We start from the raw sequence: 8,918 nt of genomic DNA, 5'->3' as shown, positions 1-8,918 counted from the left end.
TAATTTTAGCAAAAATAAGGTGAAGTGAATGGGGATTAAGAGACTCGTTATTAATTTTAATTTAGGGCTTGTTGTGATTTACTAAATTGAGCTAAACTGAACTGAATTGATTGGAGCTGAACTGAACCGAACTGAACTTATTGGAGCTGAACTGAACTAAATTGAACTTAACAAACATCATCATCATCATCATCATCATCATCATCATCATCATTATTATTATTATTATTATTATTAATAACAAAAACCTACAAAGTCAATCGATTTACAAGAAATTTGTGGGGAGCCGAGATACAATTTGGGCTCCCACTCCTCTAGCTATTGCGAATCCGATCCTGCTGAAGATGTGAGTAGCTGCACGAGTACTTATTATTATTATTATTATTATTATTATTATTATTATTATTATTATTATTATTATTATTATTATTATTATTATTATTATTATTATTATTATTATTATTATTATTATTATTATTATTATTATATCTCAAAAACATACAAAGTTATACAACCTATAGAAAATTAGTGGGAAGCCGAGATAATTTGGGCCCCCACTCCTCTAGCTATAGAAAAGCCGATCCTAGTAAAGATATGAGCTGCAGCACGCGCCCCAATATCCCGAGTCTTCGAGAACTTTTGGATCCGCTTCAGCAATGCAACAACCTCCTTTTCTAACTCCCCAAGAGAAGAGAAAGAGAAAGGAAGGAAGCCATATCCAATTGCTTGAAAATTGGATTTGTACTTAACCCGCTTCCGATTGGCCACATCAGTCACTACTCGTCTAGGAACAAAGTCAGAAAGCCCAAACTGTGTCAAAGGAGAGGACCTTGTCAAGTCAACACAGCCATCGCGACCACGATCCCATGAATAAAGTAACACATCTGCAGGTCTGAGAGCCCCGTCGTTCCCTCCAGATAACTCAATGTCCACCTCCTTTCTAGCTGAAATCCCTAACCGATAGCAAACATCAATAAGGGTATCCCGAACAACATTATATCGATATTTAATGCCACAAGACACCGCGTGATCACCGAAAATATCCTCAGTAAAAACCCTTGAACAAGCAGAGCATGGCGTCGTGATAGAGAATAATAAACACCCAATCGGTAGCACAACACACAACGATAAGTCTTGGCGTTCATCGTCTGACTCAACCCCGAAATAGGGTCCGCCCTAAGCCAAGCAGAGGTGTGATCTCCTTACTGTGATTTCCATAATGCTGATTGCCGAGGAGTTAAAGAATAAGCAGATTCTGCTGAAGCGGTAACCTTTGTGAAATATATATCTGCCAATTTCTTCATGAGTTTAAGGGTAGCGACCTCACTAGGATTACTCAAAATGTCAGACTCCACTGTTCATTTAAACAGACCCAGCGCATCCTCAAAGGCTCGTCCAAGACCAACAACACCATCATGCCGTAGAAGTTGTGTCTGCAACCCAGCAGACTGCAACCGAGAAGCAAGAAAAGCATAGTGACGAACATCACCTGCGGAATAAACACCAAGCCCTCCAAACACAAAAGGTAAGGTGGCAAGCAGTAACAATACTCTCCAAGGAAGATCGAAGAGCCCCATCGAAAGTGCACTCAACCACCTCAAAAGTACTAGGAGGACAAGTACGCACATAGAGTTTAGAAACTCCGGTACATGTCCTAAGTAACAACAGTTCACACTGAGGATCATCCAACATAGCGACCTTATCCATAAGGGCAATGGTTATTATTATTGTCGTTGTTGTAATATATGCTAAAAAGTATGAAATTTGGCTTTAATTATCATTAGTAATATCATTAGACATGAAGATGAAATTAAATAGATCGTCCCACCTAAACTAAATTGTCATTAACAATATCATTAGCTAAATCATATAAAACAAAAAAAAAATTAGCAAAAAAACTGAATTAAACTGATTAGAGTTGAATTGAACTGATTGGAGCTAAAGTGAACTAAAGTAAACTAAAGTGAACTAAAATTAAGCTAAAGAAAACAGGCCCTAATACAAGTAAAATTAATTCACTAAAAAATAAGGTGGAGTAAAATTGGCTCAATAACACAACAAAGAACAAACTAGTCTAATTTATTATTCGTATATAGAAGTTCGTTGGAAAAAAAAAAAAAGAAAAAAAGAAAATCCCAGTGAAACTTGGAGACTTGAAGTACCATTCTACCAATATTCTTCCATTGCTATTTTTGCTAACATGAAAATGTTCTGCCGCAAACCCTAATCTTAATTCTCCTACAACCCCAAAATTTTCAGGTAAAATCCCTAATTAGATTCAAACATAGTTGCTAAAGTCAGTACTATTTTATATTCATACTCTTGATTTTGCTTGATTTCACCTCCGATTTCATTCCTTTTTATCCGCGTTGTCCTTACAATTTGATTGATAACAAATGTTATGTGATTTGACATTGAAATGGCCTATTTCAGGAAATTATAATTGATATTAGGTTACTGTATTGGTTTGTTTTGCTTATGAATTTTGTGTGATTGTTCAGAAATCAGTGAATATTGTCAAATCAGTATCCCTGATTGATGATCATTAGATATACATGTTGCATGCCTTAGTTATGGTAGTGATGATCTTAAATTTGGATTTGATTGTTGATAGTGGGGATATAGAAAGATATTATGTTCATCAAGTGTGACATTAAATGTGAGGTGGAAACTAGGTGGCTCGGGTTTTCGTTGTTTGATGTCGGTTAATGGCTGGATGAGTATAATGCGTTGTTTGATATGATTCAGTGATGGCGAAGAAGTTAAAGTGTATGTTTCCGTAGATTTTTTAGTGGTTGATGGGTGCTTGTCATATAGTTGCCATAGGCCAAATAAGCTTCAAATCTTTGGATATTGAGACAATAGGTCAAAAGGTGGTTGTGAATCTTGGGAGAAATGGTTCTCATTAAGTCTATCAAATTTAGTGTTACTTAATTTGCTAATCAATTACTTTGCTTGCGTCCTGTTGCTTTCTTTACAATTGGGAAGTGCTTAATACTTCCGCCATCCCTTATTTTTTGCCTCATTGGGGTGATGTTACTTGTTTAATTTTTAGTGGGAATAAGTTGATGAGAGGGAAATGTGGTAGAGCCAAATGTACTTGGTGTGAGAGTAAAGTAGATGCCTCATATAACCATTTATGATGTGGAGCAAACTAAAAAGGAAATTGGGGCAAGCATTTAGGGATAGAGGGAGTACAAAATATAGGTCTGTAATTAGTAATATCTCAAGAAAATTTTACACGTCCATAGGATGCATATAGCCTTAAGTTCAGACTCATACTCTCATCTTATCTTTTCGAGCAATGCAAGTTTGTTATTAATGAAGATCATGGTGTGAACCAGACTAAAAGATAGATCTTATACTACGTGCATTTTGTGCCACATCTAACAATTTCACAATGTCCCTTTTTTTTTTTTCTCCCTTTATCTGGCATTTTATTGCTTGTTTGTCATGCAAAATACTTGTCTTCCTTTAGATTATAGTTTCTTCACTCGTTAGCAGATTGTTTGTTTTGGATTGTTCCTGTGCTCTATATGGCTTATATTATATGCTTTTTTATCCTAGCAAATGGCAATCAACTTAAAAACTACTTCGTGTATGTTTTTGTTTTTGCTTAGGTTATCTAATATTCCAGCACGGTTTCTTTTGCAAGTATATCTAACTGTTATACTGCAAACATATACTATTGTTGTGATGTTTTTGCTGCTTGATGTCAGTAGTAAGACTTTGTTATGCTTAAGATTTTGTAATAGAAAGAACTACATAGTATATGTCATTCAATAATTTTTAGTTCATTATGAATTTGATGGTTGAATTAGCTATCATTATCAACCCGTTTGGCAAGCTCACGTAATTTGCTTTTTGAGTTTTCACACCTAATCAAAGAGGGCAATAGTATATATTTTAAATGAATAGTTATATTATGAGGATTCTTTAGTAAAGGAATTGCTTTAAAATTTGAAGGTCAGTTTTATTTCAAATCAACAAGTGTAATTTATTTGTGGAATGCACTGTTTGTTGTGAAACCAAATTGAGGACAATAAAAAAAAAGTATGATGGGACTAAAAAAGCTCAATACTATCAAGCAGTTCTATGATATATACTGGATTACTGAAAGTCTATTGTCAAAAAAGGAAGCATCCACTGATTCATAATGTACATAAGAAAATTGCAACTGACAAGAAGTAATAGTAGATCAGTGGAAGCCGTGAAACATTCTTGTTGAGGTCACAAAAGAAGCTTATCTAATGCCATTCGGTAGCACCATCCCATGTCTAAGCAGAACCATCAAGTGCTGCCAAAGCAGTCTGTAAATGTGCCCTGGGTCAGCTAGGTAGTCCACATTAGAAGCCAGATAAATGCTCTGCATAATCATAAAGTATAAAATTTGGAAGTGGTGATTAAATATATACTTGTGGTGCTTTGCAACCCGAAAGACAGTCCTGTTTATATTCCATAGGTTACTTATATCAGTAAGGGAACATTTTTCTTTGAGCTTTTTAGATATTTTTGTCTTTAAATATCGGTAGAGCCTAAATACATTAATCCTATTTTTGACATTTTAGATAAAATGATTCATGGAGTTGAGCCCCTGCCACCCAAACCTGCAAGAGCTGCAATTAAGATAAAAGTGAGTTTGCTAACCTCTCTGCTCACCTAATAATTACATCTCTCTGTTTCTTTTGTTAATCTTTCCTTTTTGATTTTTTGTGTTTGACCCTTCTGTATTTCTTCTTTGTGGGTTTATGATAAGCCATTCTTGTTTTTGAGTACGTTTAACTGCATTTTCTGAATTCTGTAGATTTTGATGCTAGTCTTCTGATATTCTAACTTTTTAATCCTTTTTCTTTCAACATTTAATCTTTGTAGTTGTAACTTTGAATTCCAGTGCTTTGGAAGCTTGCTGTTCATTTCTTCTTAAGCTTTTCAAGGAGTTCGCTAGTACAAGTTTCTATCCTTTAATCTTTGATGATAATTGTTCTTGTTGTTTATCTTTAGTTTGAAGTTCTTTACACCATATGGTAATGTTGTTCATGTTTATCTTTTAGTTTAAAGTTTTTTTTTTTTTTTTTTTTTTTTTTTTTTTTTTTTTTTTGACTTTTGACAGAAAAAGTTTAAGGATTTTTACCCAAATAGTTTATGGTTTTTTTAGCTTAGTATACTTGTTTCCTTCTAATATGATTGAGTAGGTTCTTTGATATAGGGGTTGGGTTTGATTTAGGGGATGTGTGACCCTTAGAAAGTCATGATTTAGCCATTCTCACCCTTGCATAATGCTTGGCTATATGATTTGGTATATTGGAGTTGTGCTATCTTGACATTATTTATTTATTTTTATATTTTTCTTTTGCTTTGATGGTCAAACTAACTATTCCTAGAATTGGAGAGCCTCGAAAGAGGTATCCATGGCAGTAGTTAGATTGGTTAACCTTGTGTATGTAGGATAAGGGATAATTATTCCTAAAATTAGGAGACTACCTAGCTAGTAACATCCTATCTTGTTGAGGTTAATTCTCTATCAAGAGTTGCAAATGAGGGCTAGAGTTTGGACACCTCCTTATAAGTCCTCGTCGACGATTGAATTTTCTAAGCAAAGATTTAGGCTTAGTGACCATAGAAATTTAAGATTGTTTGATCTCGTGGAACTATGACCCTACTTACCATAACTTATTCAGTATTCATGTTTAGGATGAACTCGAGTAACTATGATCCTACTTACCATAACACATCAGGTTTAAGATGAGCTAGATAATACTTAGACTAGGCTCATGACTGTTTGATTAGATACCACTCTTTCACCTCTTCTTTAATATTAGGGAGGTTTTATTTGAATACCTAATTGCCTTACGTAAAAAAAAATTATAAACAAAATATTACAAATAGTAGAACACTTTTTACTTTTTAGTAATTTAGTCATTATGCATCTCCCCTTTTAGTAAGTAATCATATTTATATCTTAAGTTGATTTTATATATATATATATATATATATATATATATATATATATATATATATATATATATATATATATATCGATGATATGGTTCACAATTTACATATCATAATTAATGCCCCAATTTGACTGACACATGTCTTTGACCGATTTAAAAAATATTATTAAGAAAATTTACATTGAGTCGATTCTAACAACTACACACTTAGCTATGTTTAATAAGATGTATGAGGTACAAACATTGGTCAAAGTGGTGTATGTGAATAGTACAAAAGTCAGACTAGGAAATTTATTTTGAAACGGAGGAAGTATTAGCTTACAAAAATGATCTCATTCATAACTGCTCCATGTATTAGAATCATAATAAATCTTCTTTATAAGCTGAAAATAGCAAACAAACTAATACCGTCAAATATTCAATTTTCAGTAATAGTTTAAAGTATTTTTTTCCATACAAGACAAGCAAATCAGAATGTGACACATATTAAGCTTACGTCGACTTGCTTGTTTACATCGTAGTATAAAGATAGATAGATTGTGAGCTCTAATGTCAGCCCTCAAATTTATGAAGTGTTACTGTTGGCCACCAGTCCACACCCACCATTTTCAGTGTTAAAAAATAAAAATTAAAGGGGGCATACACAGAATTTCCAACTTCATTCAAATATGAATGAAACACAAATCTTTAAGGAAAGGATGAAGGCTCCCATAACCCTAACCATTTCAGATGACCTAATTTTTGTGCAAATTCTACCCAGGCTTCCGGTAAAATCCCTAATTCGATTCAAATCTGTTTGCAAGAATTGGTATTATCTTATTTCTACTCCCAAATTTGCTAAATCTCACCTTGATTTATCATTTTCTGCTCCTCAATTTCTGATAACTGATGGTATGCTAGGTTTTGGGCTTAATTTTTACTCGTTATCTTACAATGAATCCAACAATTTGAAAGAATTAGTTCATTTAGATGCTCAAGTAAGCCATCGTATGCCACATCTAGTGTTTGTTGTTGGTTGTTGTAATGGCTTGGTATGTTTGTATTGTCAAAGCGATTGTGGATTTTTTTTCTCTTTGTGGAACCCTGCGACTCATCAATATCACAATATTTTGTCCCCTATTGTTGGTTTCATGAGTAAAGGTGGTTTCGGATATGTATCCGCCATCGATGATTATATGATAGTTGCTGTTATCCCCACAAGTGCTATATTATCAAAAAACATCCGTCTTTGGGTGTTCTCGCTGAAAGCTGGACTGTGGAAATACTCTGTTTTATCATGTGATAATGGATGTGAACCCTTTGAGTTTGTTAAAATGGACAGGGTTTTAATTAATAATACTCTGTACTGGACCGTTGGAAAATGGGGAAATGCTGGATGCACAAAGAGTATTATCTGTTGTAATTTTGTTGACGAACAAATAACAGAAATACCGTTACCAGGAAGTGGTGATCTTGTTATCATGTCTTCTGTGATTAATGGGTGCTTAGCACTATATCGCTATAAGATTGGTCAGCCTCGCGAGGTTTGGATATTGAAGCAAAAGAGTGATGGTAATTCCCTTGAGAAATTGTTCTCAGTCCCTTACAGTAGTGTACTATACCCCTTGTGGATGAATTTCTCCCCAAGTGGCAAGTGTTTGGTTAAACATGCACGACAGCTCAAGTTGGTTGACTCGGCTGTAGAAGATATTGAACCTTTCCATGGTATCGATTTTGATGGGTCTGTGTTCGCAGTACACCAGCATGTTGAAAGTCTCATCTCACCCTTTGGGACTGCACACAACTCTTAATGATGAAGACAATGATGCTAACATCACAACTTAAAATAATCAAAGTGAGTGCATTATTTTGTAGGTATTTTATTTCTACATGTCCTGTGTAAATCTCAGCGAGAGGTTGTCTTTTTTATCTTTATTTTTATTGACTCTGTAGTATTACTGATATGGTTGCTTCCAAATAGCTGTTAAGTTTTGGTCATGCTTTACTACTATTGTATGGTATGCTTGCTTTCTGATGTTATCTGCTCCATTATTCCTAAACGTTGACAGAGTTTGTATATTGTGGAAGCATATTAGTACTTAGTAGTAAATTGCTTTATCTATCATAATTAATGTGAAGGAGATGATGTTAAAAACACAGCACAGGTGAACCATAGCCAGTTTATTATACATAGCATCGTATATTTTGTGTAGCAAGAGGTAGAAATCTTGCTAAATGACTACTTTTTGCACAGTTGCTTTCAAGCAACCAGTACTGAGGTCTGAAGTGTTTTTTTGCTGTGTCAATCTTGAAATTATATGTTTACTTCCTGATCCATAAATTTAAATTATTGACTCTTGCCTGTTTTGGAAGCATGTGAACAGTTTGCTGAATTGTAAGATATTGAAATTCCTGAACTTACTCTGCAACTTGACAATTCTGAGAGGTGGTGAGTAAGATCAATGGCGGCGGCTGATTATCACCTGTATGCTGTAGCTTCTCTCTCCGTGCTTGGCCATGTCTTGGCCCTGAACTTCCGATGCCAGATGGTGGTGCTGGGGTTGAAGATGGTGAAACTTTGAACTTTTTTTTGTTTTTTTTTTTTTAGACGCAGAAACTTTGAACTTTAGTTATGACTGGCGAAGTTTGTTTTCATTCCCTTGTTGAACCAAGTATAAAACTTACAGAATTTAAAGCTCAATTCTCATTATTTCCCTTTCTTCTTTCTTGATTAATTTCCGTGTCTGTCTGTCATCTCTCTCTCTCTCTATTGTTATTGTTATGGTTATTGTTGTTGGTTATTGCTATTTTCTAGTTTTCTTCAATGGAATGCTAGATTATTTGAAATAAAAGTACGTGATTTAGCAATGTTATATGTTGTATATACATGACTTATGATATGATTTATTTTGCATAGAAATTTCATTCTCTGGCAATAGATGGGGTGCCAATTTTTGGGCTTAATTACAGGGCAAAGAATGCTAG

The 8,918-nt window shown here is 34.3% G+C and overlaps 1 long non-coding RNA gene across 1 annotated transcript; it reads left to right on the top strand.

Annotated features, from left to right (window-relative positions):
* The first annotated feature begins 2,120 nt into the window (after nt 1-2,120).
* On the top strand, nt 2,121-8,668 carry LOC145576300 (uncharacterized). The gene is made up of 3 exons (XR_014098352.1): nt 2,121-2,259; nt 4,569-4,633; nt 8,318-8,668. It is a non-coding gene; the product is annotated as an uncharacterized LOC145576300 (long non-coding RNA).
* The last annotated feature ends 250 nt before the right edge of the window (nt 8,669-8,918 follow it).

This window comes from Chenopodium album, chromosome 13, assembly GCF_948465745.1.
Source record: "Chenopodium album chromosome 13, dcCheAlbu1.1, whole genome shotgun sequence".
NCBI lineage: Eukaryota > Viridiplantae > Streptophyta > Magnoliopsida > Caryophyllales > Amaranthaceae > Chenopodium > Chenopodium album.
Note: the sequence above shows the minus strand (reverse complement) of the source record. Positions and strands in the feature narration are given on the sequence as shown.